Raw genomic sequence first — 18,083 nt, 5'->3', positions numbered from 1 at the left:
GTCCCCAGGATCGTGAGGACTCCTCAGAGTCATCCCTGATACGCCCTCACCTCCATATGACCCTCTGCTCTTTTCCAGGGAAACCCACTCCATGCCCACCAGATAGGATCTGCCACCTTTCAGTTCTGTGGCCACAGGTCAGTCACTAAAGAACTTTGAGCCCCCATTTCCCCATTTGCTGAATGTTTACCATCTACAAATAGCTCCCAAGAACAGATACATTGAGAAACCTTTGTGTTGAAATAAAGCTAATATTTACTGAGTGCTCATTGCACACCAAATCCTTTGCATGTGTTATCTAATCAAATCCTTGTGATAACCTGTGGTAGAGACAGCCAGTGGTACCCCAACATTTGTTTCATCCATTCTTTCCTGGTAAATCCTTCTAATTTTTAGCTGGACACATAAAAACTACATTTCCCAGCCCTCCTTGCAGGGGTATAACCACGTGATTAAGTTTTGAACAAAGAGGAGGAAAGGAAAGTATCACATTAGATTTCTACAGAATGTTCTTAAGGAGAAAGAGGCACATCCTCTGGCACTCTTTTTCCTTTGGGCTGGCTGGGATGCAGTCAAATAGAGCTTCAGCAGCCATCTTGGATCATGAGGTAGAAGCCAGGTGTTGAGGATGGCAGAGCAATAGGATAAGTGGGGCCTGGGTCCCCAGTGGCTACATCTATTATAATAATAGGAAAGAACTTTTGACTTTTTTTAAGCCACAGTTGTTTTGGTTCTTTTGTTACTCCCAACTGAACCTAGTCTCAGCTGTTAATCCTAACTCCCCTGCACTAGCTGTCCCTACCCACTTCCCTGCTGTATTTTTCTCCAGATCACTGATTACCACCTAATGTATTATATTTAAACAATTTGCATGTTTATCATTGGTACCCCCCCAATAGATTGTAAGCTCAAGAGGGCAGAGATTTTATGTTTTGTCCACTTCCACACCCCCAGCTCTGCAGTAGTACCTGGCACATGGTAGATGCTCAATAAATATTTGTTGAATTGTAGAACAAAATGGAGTTATTTATGTCAGGGACCAAATGGAGATGGTTCATGCAGGCACGTAAGGGAAACTTAACCTAACCTTAACAGGGATTTACAGCTCTTCTCAGAAATCGGCAGAAGACACCAGCCAATTCCCAAATGCCGAGTCTGTTCACCCCATCTCTGGACTTCCTTGTTCCCCTGACTTAGCTCCCGTGATCCAAGTAGGGGGAAAGACCACTAAGGCAACCAATAAGCAGAAAAAGCCAAACAGCTTCAGCATTTACCCCTAAGAAATCTCTTACTCTGCGAGTAACTTGGAACTCACTGTTCCCACAGCCTGAGTTTCCGGCTTGCAAATTGAAAGCCTTGCAAAAACCCCTGCATCTTTCTGCTTTGCTTTATTCAGTGTGCAGAGTCTGGTTTTTGACAGAATGGACAAACTGAAGGATAACCAGCCTTGATGTACGTAGTACAGCCTTCCTGATGTGGGTGCTGAGGCTCCGAGGGGGCCACCCAGCTGGAAAGTGATGGAGCCTGGCTGGGGAGTGAACCCAGGCAATCTGGCCGCAGAACCCACCCTCTCAAACACTAACTAACCTGCCATCCAGTGGGGAGAGGACCCTCCAAATGCTTCAAACTGGAACCATCCCCTGTCTCTACTGGGAAAGGCTGCACTTCTTCAGGGAAGACATGTGAGCAGGAGTCCAAGGTCAAGAAGGTTCTCTGAGGTCTCAGGCTCAGTTACTAATGAACATTGGGAATGAAAAAAAGGGAAATCTCATGTTTCCTCGATTCTCAGACACACCATCAACTCAACTGGGAGCAGGAAAAGAAACATTGCATCGCATATATACTGGATCATAAAACACACCCTGATTTCAGACACACTACAGTGGGGGAGATGCACGTCTTCAGTTGAGGCGATGAAGTACGTAGTCAAAAATGCCTTTGAGAAACTTGGTAGAGATCTTTTCTTAAAGCTTTTTCAAATGTATCTAGTTTGGCCAATTTTTTTTTTTTCTGTAAAAGAACTTAAAACTAGGCTGAGTTCTTTGATTTCCACTCCCACCTACATCTCCGCTGGAGTTAATCACTCCCTTCCTTCCCATGCCTCGTGCATTCCCCTTTATTTCAAGCTGCACAGTAATTTGTACTTATCTCCTTGTTAAGATTCTGGACTGGAGAATGGGAACCACATCCTGAATCATGTCCTACTGGCCTCAGAGGCCCTGGCACATAGTAGGCTCTTAGTGAATATTTACCGAGGGGACACAGAAGGAATCAATGAGCAACTAAATGGAAGAATGGGTGAAGGGTGATGCCTACACCTGTCAGATCTCAGCCCACAGTAGGGTGCGTGTGTGTGTGTGTGTGTGTGTGTGTGTGTGTGTGTGTGTGTGTGTTCCCATGTATCTCCCTGATAAAACCCAAGCAAGTCTCCAGGGATTTGAGCATCAAAGACAGGCAGGGCGGAAGACAGATCTCCTTCCAAGCATGGGTGGGGGCAAGGCACTGGTTATGTGACCTTGTAGGAAAGAGCTGCTCTTCCACTGGGGGAGGGGGGAGATCCAGCCTCTGACCCTGCTACGGCCAAAAACCTCAATGTCTCATCAATTCCGGAAGAAAACCTGATGCTGCTAAGCACACCGTCCCCCTCCTCAATTCACAGGCAGGAAGAAGGCAAGGCACATTTTCTCCCCCAAAATATGCAGAATGGCAGTTGCCATGAGCACTGGGATCCGCAGGTTACTTAACATCCGTTTTTTCAGAAGTTCAGTTGCCACGGTAACAAAATACCATTTGCGCGACTGAAGATGAATCTCTGTCTCAAATCAGAGGGAGACGAGGCTCTTTGTAGACATCTCCTGGAGTGGTGGGGCGGGACCAAGCCTTCCACCTCAGGGACTCAATAAACATCAAAGAATTAAATCAAATTGCACTGAAGCAGTCTCCAAAAAAAACGGCTTATTGAAGGGAGATGCAGATCCCATCAGGCGGCCTGGGTTGGGGGGGCTGCCCAACGCACTCCCCAAAGCCACCCCAGGCACTGTTGACGCTGCCTGCCACATGGGGGGTAGATGCCTTCAAACAGAGTCGCTGTTGCTGGTGGTACATCTCGCAAGAGCAGGCAAACACAGCCACAGGCAGAACAACAGATGTTCACTCCAAAAAAATATTTATTGAGCACCTACTATTAGCCCCGGGTAGTCCCATGGATTGGCACTAAGGATACAGATGAAAATCCTCCTTGAGGAGTCCAAATCCTGCCCTCAAGAAGACAGAGATGATAAACAAATAAAGAAGTAAAAAATGGTTTATCAGAAGGTGAGGTAGGCGGACTACATGTAAAATAGATAAACAACAACGTCCTATTGTACAGCACAGGGAGCTATTTTCAATATCTTGTAATAACCTATAATGAAAAAGAATGCATATATATACGTATAACTGAATCACTATGCCGTACACCAGAAACTAACATATCCTTGTCAATCAACTATACTTCAATTCAAAACAAAATAAGGTAGAGTAGGTGGAATAATGCTCCCCTCGCCAAAGATGACCACGTCCTCATCCCTGTGAATTTGTGAATGTGTCACCTGAGGTGGCGAAAGAGATTTTGCAGGTGCGATTAAGTTAAGGGTCTTGAGATGAGGGTACTGCCCCAGAATCCCCACGTGGCCCAAGGTACTCACAAGGATCTTGATGGGAGGGAGGCAGGAGGTCAAAGCGAGAAGATGCTATGCGGCTGGCTTTCAAGGTGGAGGAAGGGGCCTTCAGCCTAGGAATTTAGGCAACTCTAGAAGGTGGAAAAGGCAAGGAAAGAGATTCTCCCCGAGAGCCTCCAAGAGGAACACAGCATGTGGACCTATTTTAGGCCTCTAACCTCCAGAACTGTAAGATAACTAATTTGTGTTGTTAATTTAAGCTTGTGGTCATTTGTTACAGTGACAACAGAAAATGAACACAGATGGTGACAAGTGTCCATGGAGAAACATACAGCAGACGATGAGGGCAGAGAGCTGGTACCAGGTGGAGGGGTCTCGGGTTTAGATGGAGTGGTCAGCGAGCTGCTCTGATGAGAAGGTGGCATTTGAGTGAAGGTGTGGAGGAGGAGATAAGGGGACGTGTGGGTGTCAGAAGAACATTCCAGCCCAGGGAACAGCCGGTGTGAAGACTCCCAGGCAGGGGCGTGCCTGGCCTGTTAGGGAACCAGCAAGGAGGCCAGTGTGGAGTGATCACATCAATGGGGAGGACTGTGGGGGACAAGGTCAGCCAGGCTGCTCACTAGGGGCCCGATAGCCCATGGGAGGTGCTATAGACTGAATATTTGCATCCCCACACAAAAAACTTCATGTGTTCAAACTTAATCCTCAATGTGATACTAGGAGGTAGGGCCCTCATGAATGGGATTCGTGCCCTTATGAAGGAGACCCCAGGGAGCTCCCTCCCCCTCCACCATGGGAGTACACAGTGAGATGACCCTCTGTGAACCAGAGCCCTCACCAGGCATCAAATCTACCTGTGCCTTGATCCTGGACTTCCCAGCCTCCAGAACTGTGAGAAATTAATTTCTGTTTTTTTAGAAGCCACACCATCTACGGCCACTGAAGGGTTTTGAGTAGGGGAGGAACATGATTGGATTTCCCTTCTAAAAGGGTCCCTGTGGTGAGACTAGACTGAGTAGGGCCGAGGGTAGAGGTGGGGAGAGCAGAGGGGAGGCTGTTGCATCAGTCTCCAGGAAGGAGATGAGAGTGGCTGGACCAGGGTGGGAGCAGCGGATGCGGTGGGAAGGGGTCAGATCCTGGATATATGCAGTGGTGGAACCAATGTGAACTGGTTCAGATGGGTTAAGGGTGTGAGGGAAAGAGAGGACTTAAGACTGGTGCCAAAATTCTTGTCCTGAGTAACTGGGAGGCTGGTATGGCCATCCCTGGCTTTGGTCATTTTAATTTTGAGAAGTTTATTTGAACTCCGAGTGGAGGATAAGAAAGAGTCTGGATTCAGAGGAGTGGTCCAGGCCACAGATAAAATGTGGAGATGGTTAGCTTATAAGATGGCATTTCAGGATGGAGAGGTTATAGTTCAAGTGGTAGAGCGCATGCTTAGTATGCATGAGGTCCTGGGTTCAATCCCCAGTACCTCCTCCAAATACAAACAAATGAATAAACCTAATTACCTCCCCCTCGTTTAAAAAAAAAATATGGTATTTTAAGTTAAGAGCCTGGCTGACATCACCAGGAGCGCATGGGGGCACTCCAATATCTCAAGGTCAAGAGATAAGGGAAACTCAGCAAAGGAGGCTGAGACCAGTGGCTGTTGAGACTGGAGGACACCAAGGGAGGATGTAAAGGCAGTGTGTTCAGGAGGAAGGGGTGAGCAGTATCAAATGCTGCTGAGAGTTCAGTAAGGTGAGCGCTGAGAATCCACCACTGGATTTAGCAACTTGGCTGTCAGTGACCTTAAGAAGCACAGTGAAGCCAAGGCCGGATGTGAGCAGATCCAAGAAAGGGAGAGGGGGAGAAATTGGACCCGAGAAGCAGAAAGTATTTTTTTTTCAAGTTTTTCTGTAAAGAAAAGCAGAGAAATCAGCATTGGCCGGAGAGAGGATGTCAGATGAAGAGAGGGTTTTCTTTTGGTTGGCTTTTGTGTGATGGGAGAAATGATAGCATGTTTGTGTACTGATGGGAAAATAATCCAAAAGAGAAGGGGGAGGGGACTGATAACACAGAAGAAAATGCAGGGGCTCTCTGGAGTGATGACCTTGAGGAAGTGAGCAGGCAGGGGTGGGCTCCGGCTCTGGTGGAGGGGCTGGCTTTGGGCAGCTGGTCCACAGCAGCGAGAAGGAGGCAGACAGAGTATGAGCACAGATGCAGGTGGGCGGGTGGATGCGCTGCTGAGTCTGAGGATGTTCTCTTCTTACTGCCCCAGTTTTCTCGAGGAAGTAGGAAACCAGAACCTCAGCTGAGAGTAAGGACAAGGAAGGAAGCGTAGGGGGTTGAAGAGAGGAGGAGGTGTGAAGTCATCATGCAGGAGGGGGGAGTGAATGGACCAGGGGATGTAGCAGAACTGCCTGGCAGTCTGAAGGTTTTCTCGAGAGGAGTGGTCATGGATACAGAGCGAGCTGTGGTTTCTGTCTTTCTCCAGCCAGGGTGCAAACATGGAGTGAGTAGACAGTTGGATTAAACCAGATTTGGGATTTTGTTCAGGCTAGTAAAATAACCTGGGGGAAGGGAAAAGCATTTGAGGGGTTTGAGACAAAATAATGGTCCCCCAAAGACGTCCACATCCTAATCCTTGGAATCTCTGAATATGCTGGATTACATGGCAAAGGGAATTAGAAATAAGGCTGTCGATAGGAATAAGGAATTAGAATTAAGGTTGCTAATCAGTTGACCATGAGATGGGGAGGGTATCCTGTATATCCGGATGAGCCCAATGCAATCCCAGGGGTCCTTATAAGCAGAAGAGGAAGGAAAGAAAGAGAGAACCAGAGAAATGACAGCATGAGAAAGACTCAGCCCAACGTTGCTGGCTTTGAAGATGGAGGAAAGACCAAGGAGCCGAAGAACATGAGTGGCCTCTAGGAGCTGGTAAAGGCAAGGAAACAGATTCCTCCTAGTGCCTCTAGAAGGAATGTGACCCTACCAACACCCTGATGTTAGCCCAGGGAGACCTATTTCAGAGTGCTAACCTCTAGAACTGTAAGAGAATAGAACTGTGTTGTCTTTAGCCATTAGGTTTGTGGTCATTTGTTACAACAGGAAACTAAGACAGGGATATGCAAAGAAGTCATGGGATGTAAGCTGAGGGAGGAGGGAAATGAGCTACAAGAAGGATGAAAATGTAGAACATTTGTGAACTGGAGGACCAGGTGGGGTTGAAGCATCACTGGAGATGGGACACTAGATGGTAAGTTCTTACACTGTGGGATGCTTTTAATTGACATTACACTGGAGTTGCAGTTTTTGATAATGGCAAGGTCAAGGGTATGACAGTGGGGATGAGTGCTGAGATGGGTGGAAGACAGGCTCCTCAGAGGAGGGGCTGGGGGGTTGGGATGTTGGAGGATCACTTTGTGGATATCGAAATCACCAAGAATTAAGCAGGAGTGGTAGGGCAGAGGACAGTAAGCCAGGAGTTTAAAAATCCTTAGGCTCTGGGGATGCTAGATGACCATAGCAAAGAGGAGCTTTGGGTGGTGTGGTCCAGTGACACGGGAGATTTTAGGGAGGATGTAAAGATTCTGATATGGGAGCAAGAATATTTGTCCCAATTGTGATCCAGTGGTTTGAAGGGTGCAGGGCAGGAGCCACCCTTCCGTGGAAAGACTGCAGTAAAACATCACATGGGAACGCCAGAATTTAACCTCTATTGATCTGCCCTTCTTAACCAGCCTCCAAAATGCCTCCCAAAGATCCAGTTCCGCAGAACTCACACCCTGACATAGCCCCTTCCCTCACTGGACCAGGACTGGCCCTGTGTGACCAAAACAATATGAGAAACACCCCGTGACTTCTGAGACTAATCGTAAAAGGCGTGGTAGCTTCTGTTTGGGCCTCCTGGTTCATTCACTCTGGGGAAAACCAGCCACCAGGCCATGAGGACACTCAAGCGGTTCCCTGCAGAGAAACCAAGGCCTCAGCCAACGGCCAACACCATCTTGTCAGGCACACGGGTGAGCCGTGTCTGAGTGGACCCTCCAGCCCAGGTCAACCTTTTGGATGACCACAGCCCCAGCCAACATTTGGCTGAAACTTCACGAGAGATCCCAAGAATGGCCCCACTGAGCTGCTCCCAAATTCCTGACCCACAGAAACCAGGAGTGGTATTGAAATGATGATGGTTGTTTTAAGGTCCTCCCTTACGGGGGGATGTGTTACCCATAGATAACTAGCACACTCGTTCTTTACTATTTAGTAGTCCCTCCTCTGGCAACACTCCACGTTTCAAATGAAGTGACTTCCTCCAGCAGATCGCCTCTGATCCCCTTGACTAAATCAGGACCCCCTTTCAGAGCACTCTCTCCTTCTAGCCACATAATTAAATAATTATCTGCATAATCATTTGTTTAATAATCTGCAACACACAGCCCTCTCCCAAACAGGACTGTAAGCTCCGGAGGAGAGGGCCCACGTATGTCCTGCTCTCCTCCAAACCCTGTGCCTACACATCAAGTGTTCAGAAATTGTTTGTTGAATGGTTGCTTGACCAAGTGAAGAGTGACTATGTGTGGTTAGATGAGGGGGTCCAGCGGGGCCGTTCACAGTGAGATCGGTATCAGTACAAAATGGAGCCAACCTCAATATCCCCTCCTCTGACCCTGTCTTCGCTCCCACCTGCTCTGGCTCGGGGCCTGAGGGCTGCAGGTGTCTCCCCTTGCCTGCGTCCCTGAGATACAGCTGTATCCAAATACCAGCTTTTCTTTAGACTGTTCTGTTTGCTTTGCAAACATGATTTTGCTTTGCACTGGACTGTAATTTGATGGATGCACGAGCTTATCTCATGAGTTCAAGTGCACTGAAGGTAACATCTTCATCCATCACCTTTGCTCACCTCATAATGTACATTCATACTACTCAGTACTTGGGCATCTGATTATAGACTAATGCTATTCCAAAGACTCCTTTGTGCTTAAAATCCTTCAGAATGAATAGTAATTTTGGTCACATTCCTCTTTTTATTCATTTTTTAGTCACAAATACACATGCATAGTTTTTCCAAAGGTTAAGAACATGACAAATGGATTTTAGTTATTGCTCTGTCAGTTACTAGCTGTGTGGCCTTAGGGAAGTTATTTAACCTCTCTGAGCCTCAGCTCCCTCACTGTAAAATGAGAATTATAATAGTTCCTACCTTGCAGAAGTAATCATGAGGATTGGCTATGACAAAGGAAAAGATTTTGCATAATGTAAGCTTTAAGTAAATATTGGTTTGTTATAATTAGAAATGAATGGAGCCAAAGGAATTAGAAATAAATATGGCTTCAAACAAAGTCAAACAATTACAGCTTCAAACAAATGTGCAGCAGAATTTTGGATGTTCATGAGCATTCTAGAGCAAACTCTTCTTTTAAAAGAAATATGCACACACAAATGTTTACCAATTTAGCACCCAAAAGCACGTGCGCACACACACATCCTTAAAACTGAAATACATCCACATGGTAAATCACAGCTCATTTCTATTCATCACTTTTAAAATCATTACAACCACCTGGATATGAAGAAAATTGTCCTTTAAGAGCATTGAAAACCTTGCCAAAGTCTCTCTAAATGAAGCGTTCCCAGCCTTCAAGAGAAGTATCGCACCAATTGCTATCCACCTTTTTCAGAGGCGAAAAGCAGGCAGCCCAAGGGCACAAAATGAGTCATTGTCGGAAGTGAGGTTTTTTTTTTTTTAAATAAAAGTGTATGTGCTACCCTTTAAGAATAACATACCGACCTGCCATCAATTAGGGATTTGCTCTAAGCAATTTTTTTTTTTATAGTGGAAAGGATGAAAACAGAGTCAGATGGAGGGGACACATCTCATTCAGCTAGTCAGCAACCATCTTCTGAGTACCTACTACATTCCAGCTGCCGTCCAGGGCAGCGCAGAGTTAGCAACATACAGGACAGATGCATTCCCTTCCCTCAAAGTGCCCGGAGCCTTGGGTCTAGAGAAAGGCAGGCATTAAATAAATGGTTACCCAAAGAATGAACTGATGACAATTCTTATAAATGCTTTGAAGGGTGCTTTGAGGGGCCCAACCAAGGAAGTTAGGACAGTTCAGGGAACTACTTCCCTAAGAGTGGTGACATTTAAGCACTGGCTTGAAAGATGAATAAGCTGGAAGAGATAAGAAAGAAGGATGGGGACCAGAGGGAACAGCATGTGGAAAGGACCTGGGGCAAGAAGATGCTCAGTGGTTTGAGGGACAAGAGGGAGGCTGGTACAGCAGGGCTGAAGCAAAGGGATGCAGGCAGAGAGGGCCTCACAGGGATGCTGAAGTTGGGGGGGAGATGGGCTCCAAACAGAGCTTTGGGGGCCAGCGTGACAGATTAGGGATTGTATTAGTTATCTTTTGCTTAAAAAAAAATCCTCCTAAAGCGTCAGTGACTTAGGATAAGGCTGAACGCGTATTATCTCACAGTTTCTGGGGGTCAGGAATTTGGGAGCAGCTCGTTGGCTGCATGGTTCCCGTTCGGGGTCTCTCACTAGGTGGCAGTGTAGATGTCAGCTGGGACTACGGTCCTCTGAAGGCTTGACTGGGCTGGAGGGTTCACTGCCAAGATGGCTCCCTCACCCAGATGGTGCATTAGCAGAAGGACTCAGCCCCTTGCCGTGAGGACTTCCCCACAGGGCTGCTTGAGTGTCCTCACAACATGGCTGCTGGTCCCCGCCAGCAAGAGTAACCCAGGAGAGAACGAGGCAGAAGCCACAATGTCCTTCATGCCCCAGCCTCAGAAATCACACGGTGTCGTTTCCACAACACCTTTGTCGTTCCTAAGTTCAGCCCTATTCAGGGTGGAGGGGACCACACACAGGCATGAAGACCGGGAGGCGAGAATCACTGGCAGCCGTCTGAGAGGCTGGCTACCCCAGGAGTGTCTTATGTGTCTCTGCCCATCTCGCAGTGCCTCCACAGTGTCTAGTTTTGAATGCACCTACTTAATAAAATGACTCCTGTGCTGGCAGAATGTCCAAACCAGGAGGGACTAGAGCAATTAGGCCAGCTTCCTCATTTAGCAGAACGAAGTTGAACACATAAATACATATGTATGATAAAAATGAATACATAAATAAATATGGATTAATTAACAGATCAATATGCACTGAGGTACTTTTCCATTCCCAGGAACAAGTGATCATGAGAGCAAGCGAATGTGACCCATGAATCTCGAGCCCAATAAGGAACCATCAGAAAACGACAGAGGAGAGACTCCTGTTAGACATGGAGAACTGAGATGAAGTCCCCATCCCTTCCCCAAGGCGCACTAAAATGACAATAAAGGGACAAAAGTGGCATAAGCTGACAAGGAAAAGGGAAGAGGCGATGACAGCCGCTGAGAGGTGTTAGCAACATTTTGTAGGATGGAAGGCACGTGGACATGGGAAAGCAAGCTCAGGGGAGCAGAAAAGATGAAAATCCACCAAGAGCCCAGTCACATCATGCTGAGGAGCCCTGGAAACCAGAGAGTTTCACACAGCATGCATCTCCGGTGGGAGCCAGCTGGGTGTAAAAACCAATGATCTGGCGAAAGCGTGCAGTGAGAGCTCAGATACCCTCCTCTCCCCTCTCCAGAGCAGCATGGAGATTCCCACCCATCCCCTGCACCAGAAGACAGGAGCTTTCCTCTCTGGGGGGACCAACCCAAGATGCCTCTGGACTGAGGACCTCAGGCATGGACGAGAGGGAGGCAGCATCCTGAACACGGATGGACGGGCAGTCCACATCCTGATCAGGGAGACCTCCAGGATGCCCCACCTCCACTCTGCTCCCAGGACACTGGCAGCCAGGTTTATACGCCCCCTCCACCTCCGGGAAGGAGGCTTTAGCTGTGCCCCCAGGGGACACTGGCCAGACCAAAAGACAAGACCTACAGACCTCACATTTAAGAGTTGTTCAAGAAAACCAGAGCTGGATGGTGGTTCAAGTGGTAAAAACAGGTTTTATTCAGGAACCACCGCAATGGAGAAACCTCAGGATAGAACTGGGGTCAGTTCCAAAGACAATGAGAATAAGCAAGGATTTAGAGCCAAGGAGCAGGGTGGGGGTCAGCGGAGGGAAAACTACTAAGAGGGGAAATTGGAGCTAAGAGGGGATCCTGACAAAACTTCACAGGGTCTTTGCTGAAGGCAGCCAGTGTGATCAGATTTCAACGGGAAAATGACAGCAGGCTGAGGCATTTGCTCAGCTATCCAGGGTGGGGGATTCTGTCTAAACTGACTTAACACGGTTCTTGTTAAAACTGGGTGATTCAGGATGGGCAAGGATGGGGGCCTCGTGAAGAAAGGATTCAGAGGAGCTTGACTCAAGTTTGGTCAAGGAGAGAATCTTTGTCCTGGTTTCTTTGTAACCTGGCTGAGCGTGTCCTCAGTTAAGGAGGCTCGTACATAATGAGTCCTGTTCATCCTCCTCCACCTCCCATACATGGAGTTTCCAAACCGTGTTTGTGCTTCTCAGGATGAGACAACAGAGATTACCAGACATTAGAGGAAAGCTGCAAGCATGACAGTCAGAGATGTACGTCTTTTAATTACTTTGTTTATAAGTCAGGGAAAAAGAACGCAGGGAACAGAGCAATGCATGAAACTGAAAAAAAAAAGCTTAAAAATGACTATAATTAGAAAACCCTAAAGAGTCCACAAAAAACTTAGAATAAACAAATTGCAGCAAAATTACTGGATACAAAATCAGTTTCATTTTATCTTGAGCAACCTGAAAGGGAAATTAAGAAAACAACTCCATGTACAATAGCATCAAAAAGAAGAAAATACTTAGGAATAAACTTCATCAAGTAGATGAAAGGCTTGAACACTGAAAACTACAAAATGTTGCTGGAAAAAATTAAAGACAACACAAATAAATGGCAAGACAATCATGTTTGTGGATTGGAAGACTTCATACTATTAAGGTGCCAACGCTACCCAAAATAATCTACAGACTTAATATAAACCCTATCAAAATCCCAAAGGCATATTTTTGCAGAAAAAGAAAAATCCATTCTAAAATTCAAATGGAATCTCAAGGGACCCTGGAAAAGAACACAGCTGGAGGTCTCACCCTTCCTGATTTCAAAACTTATTACAAAGCTACAGTCATCCAAGCAGTGTGGTACTGGCATAAAGACAGACATACAGACTAATGGAACAGAATAGAGATGGAAACAAACACTTGCATATATGGTCAAATGATTTTCAACAAGGGTGCCAGAACCAATCAATGGGGAAAGGAAAGTCTTTTCAACAAAATGTGTTGGGAAAACTAGATATAAACATGCAAAGAATGATGTTGGGCCCTAACCTTACACTATATACCAAAACGAATTCAAAATGGATCAAAGACTTAAAAATAAGACCTAAAATTATAAACTCTTAGAAGAAAGCATAGAGGGGAAAGCTGCATGGCATTGGTTTTGGCAATGATTTCTTGGGTATGATGCCAGAGCACGCGCAATAAAAGTTAAAAAATCAATAAACTGGACTACATCAAAATTTAAAACTTTTGTGCATCAAAGGACACAATCAACAGAATAATAAGGCAACTGAAGGAACAGGACAAAATATTTGCAAATCACATATCTGATAAGGGGTTAATAACCACAATCTATAAAGAACTCCTACATGGGGGAGGGTACAGCTCAACTGGTAGAGTGCATGCTTAGCATACACGAGGTCCTGGGTTCATTCTCCAGTACCGCCTCCAAATATAAATAAATAAACTCAATTACCTCCCCCTCATAAACAAACAAACAAAAAAGAACTCCTACAAGTCAATAGCAACAAGAAAAAATAAATAACCCAATTTAAAAATGGGCAAAGGATTTAAATAGCCATCTCTCTAAAGAAAATATACAAATAGCAAACAAGCATATAAAAAATGCTGAACATCACTAATAGGGAAATACAAATCAAAACCACAGTAAGATACCACCACACACCTATCAGGATGGCTACTATAAAAACAAATCAACAAAGAAATACAAACACAGAAAATAGCAAGTTTTGGTAAGGCTATGGAGAAAGTAGAACCCTCGTGCAATGTGAAATGGTGCATCCACTATGGAAAACAGTGTAGTGATTCCTTGAAAAACTAAAAACAGAATTACCAGATGATCCAGCAATGCCACTTCTGGGTAAACATCCAAAAGAATTGAAAGCAGAGTCTCCAAGAGAGATTTCAACACCGATGTTCATGGCAGCCTTATTCACAATAACCATAAGGTAGAAGCAACTCAAATGTCCATCAGTGGATGAATGGATAAACAAAATGTTATATACATGCAACAGATTATTATTCAGCCTTAAAAAGGATAGAAATTCTGACTCGTGATACAACATGGATGAACACTGAGGACATTATGCTAAGTGAAATAAACCAGACACAAAAGGACAAATGTATGATTCCACTTGTACGAGGGGCCTTGAGTAGTAAATTCATAGAAACAGAATGCAGATGGTGGTTACCAGGGGCTGGGGAAAGGGGGAAATGGAGAGTTGTTGTTTAATGAATATAGAGTTTTGATTTTGCAAAATGAAAAAGTTCTGAAGATTGGTTGCAAAACAATGTAAATATACTTAACAAGGTTAAACTGTACACTTAAGAATGATTAGGATGGTAAATTTTATATTATATGTATTTTACCTCAATTAAGACTTCTAAAAATTTTAAAGCAACCTATAATTAACATTTTTAGAGACAAAGGAGGTAATACGTCTATGAACAAGAATAGGACGCTATAAAAAAGAACAAGAAATTGCTCTTACATCCAGGTGGCCAACAAGCACATGAAACGGTGCTCAACGTCGCTTATTATCAGAGAAATGCAAATCAAAACTACAGTGAGGTATCACCCCACACCAGTCAGAATGGCCATCACTAAAATGTCTACAAACAATAAATGCTGGAGAGGGTGTGGGGAAAAGTGAATCCTTTAACACTGTTGGTAGGAATGTAAATTGGTGCAGCCTCTATGGAAAACAGTATGGAGATTCCTCAAAAAACTAAAAATAGATTCACCATATGATCTAGCAATCCCACTCCTGGGCATATATCTGGAGGGAACTCCAATTTGAAAAGACACCTGCACCCCAATGTTCATAGCAGCACTATTTACAATAGCCAAGACATGGAAACAATCTAAATGTCCATCAACAGATGACTGGGTAAAGAAGATGCGGGATATATATATATATTACTAAGCCATAGAAAAGAATGAAATAATGCCATTTGCAGCAACATGGATGGACCTAGGGGTCATCATACTAAGTGAAGTAAGTCAGACGGAGAAGACAAATATCATATGATATCACTTATATGTGAAATCTAAGATAGAAAGACATAAACGAATTTATTTACAAAAGAGACAGACTCACAGACATAGAAAACAAACTATGGTTACCAAAGGGAAAAGGTAGGGAAGGGGAAGGTAGAAATAAATTAGGAGTTTAGGATTAATAGATACACACTACTATATAAAAAATAGATAAACAACAAGGACCTACTTTGTAGCACAGGGAACCATATTCAATTTCTTGTAATAACCTATCATGGAAAAGAACCTGAAAATATGTGTGTGTGTGTGTGTGTATATATATGTGCATATATATATATAAAACTGAATCACTTTGCTGTACACCTAAAACTAACATTGTAAATCAATTACACTTCAATAAAGAATAAAATAAATTAAAAAAGAAATCGCTCTTAGAAGTGAAAAATTATGAGACAAGACTTTAAAAATCTATATAGAAAAACTAGAAGATGGGGGTGGTTATAGCTCAGTGGTAGACTGTGTTCTTAGCATGCATCCATTTTAAAAATGGAAAATGGGAACACACATTTTGGAAAATTAGAGGATCAATCCAAGAGATCCAACATCCAATTAAAACAGGAAAAAAAAAAAAACAAAAAACAAAATGGAGGAAATTAGCACAAAGAAATGTCCCCCAAATTGATTTCCAGATTAAAAGAGATTGATTTCCAAATTGAAACGCTCACCAAGTGCCCATCGTAAATGCACATCATTTGAAACTTTAGATCTCTGAGCCATCCTGAAAGCTTCCGGAGAGAGAAATCAGGTTACACACACACAGGATCAGGAATCAGAATGTCGTCGGGCTTTCGACAGCAACGATGGATCATTTCTGCAAAATTCTGAGGGAAATTTATTTCCAGTCTAGAACTCTACACACAGCAGAACTAGCAATCAAAGTTACTGGAACATATGCTTGGCCAAAACAAGGAAATAAATCCTGGCCGGGGGTAGGGGTCGGAGGCAGAAAGCAAAGGATCCAGAAAACAGGAACCAGCACAGGAAAAGAAGCACAGACAACTCCCAGGGTGGCAGTGAAACAAGGTCCCAGGGCAATAGGGCTACAGGGCTGCAGGGTAACCAGTCCGGATTGGAGCCCAGTGAGGATGCCTCCAGGAGGGCTGTCTCTAAGAAACACACAGACTTGAAGGACCCACCTGGTGTGCTCAGTCAGGCAGAGTAGCGTTTTACGGCACTGCTAGACAGATGGGGGATAAATCAGTGATAGGTACATAAGGGAGTTTGTTGTTGTTGTTTTAATGAGGTGGGTACACACTTCTAGAACAGCAAAAAGTGTTATCCAATACGGAAACATGAAATTGTAACACACTTCAAGGCTCAGCTTTGGACAACAGTTACGTAGTCATAATAATTAAACACTGAATACGGAAGCAACAACAAAAATTTCTAACTAAGCTAAGAGGGCGGGAAAATAATGTGTGTGGTGGGGGTGGATGAAAGGGCATTAAATCTTCATCTTCCACCAAAGGAAGGCAATAGATAAAGTCTCAAAAAGTGGAAAATCTGAATTAGGTGTGTAATTTAAAAATAAGTAGCCACATCACATCTAAAATGTGTAAAAGAGGGACTGTCCTTGGAAGTAAAAATTAAGACTGGGGAAAGGATGAGGCGAGGGATTGCTTTTTATAAATTACGTATCAGCTGTGTTTATGGTTTCTACCAGTTATCTGACTTTTTCAACTAATGCAAGTATAAGTATGCTAGAAATAAAAATCACATTGGAAAAAGAAAATAAAAACCCAACTGCGTGCCAGTCTAGGAAGTAGCGATGACTGGTACAAAGTTGGTAGCACCACTGTGGACTGAAGAGAAGGAAAAAAAGCTTAAGGGAAGAGATAGCCTTGAGCTCAGCCTGGATGAATGGGCCAAGGCAGGCCTTTCTATTCTTCTGAATAGAAGCAGCTGAGCCCTTCCAAGGAACAGGTTTGGAGGAAGAAAAGAAGACAGGACACCAAGCCTAAGGGTATAAGTAGGAGCCTCTGAAGCGAAAAGTGATCCTAGGATGTACAGGGGAGGGGGGAACCCCTGCCTAGGAGGTCAAGGTGAGTGGTCAACAAAGGAACAAAATAGCTAACAATGTCGAATGCTACTTTGAAGTCCAGAGGACTGAACATAAAAACAGACTATTGCACACTGATCTCACACTGTCCCAGGTGACCCACCCCGCCTCGCCCCAAGGATATTGCAAAAGCAATGGGAACAGAACAGAAGCAGGACTAGGAGAGTAAGCCTAAGGAGGCACCTAACTGCATCACACACACCCCATGCAGCGCCTCCATCCTTTCTTGTTCTCTGGGAGGCAGGATCAAATGCAAGCAATACTTGCGACACACTGACAGTAAAAAAAAAAGTGGTTGTTCATCTGAAATTCAAATTTAACTGGGCAACCTGTGTGCCTTCACAAAAACTTGGAGGTATCTCAGCCTTGCAAGTTGAGATGCTGCTGCTGGCCGCTTCCACCAGCCTCCTGACCTTTGCCGGGAAGAGTACTGCAAGGCGGTGAGGTCCAAAGGGTGGATCATTGTACTGCTTGGAGCCTGTTCTCTCGTGGAGAAATGAGGCCACAGCTACAAGGTGGGGACAGTGGGAGACTTCCATGTCCTTCTTGAGTGATTTTTTTTTTTACCACAAGTCTGTATTACTTTTATAATCAGCAACAAGCAATAAAGACATTTCCATTTGGAGAATAAAATAAAATGTGGCTGCAGTGAACCAGATAATCTGTGAGGCCCCCTTGAAAGCTAAGATTCTGCGATTCTAGGTAATTTCCTATTCTTGATTTGCATGTCACCTAGGAGCATTCTGTGATGCAGCCTTGGGGTGGGGGCTGTTCTTATTCCCCCCGAGGATTCTGAACCCAGCCGGCTGGCCCTAGGATGAGTATTGCCTGGCTGTGGAACATATCATCTTCCCACTGCTCCAACTCTGAGAGGTCACTTGGTTGGGCCTGGCCCAGCCGAAGCCTCTGGGCTCATTCCTGATCTGGAAGACTCCCCAAATGAGCTGTTCTGAAACCACGGAGAGGACTTGGGTGTTGGTTCTGTGGGAGAC

This window comes from Camelus dromedarius, chromosome 14, assembly GCF_036321535.1.
Source record: "Camelus dromedarius isolate mCamDro1 chromosome 14, mCamDro1.pat, whole genome shotgun sequence".
NCBI lineage: Eukaryota > Metazoa > Chordata > Mammalia > Artiodactyla > Camelidae > Camelus > Camelus dromedarius.
Note: the sequence above shows the minus strand (reverse complement) of the source record.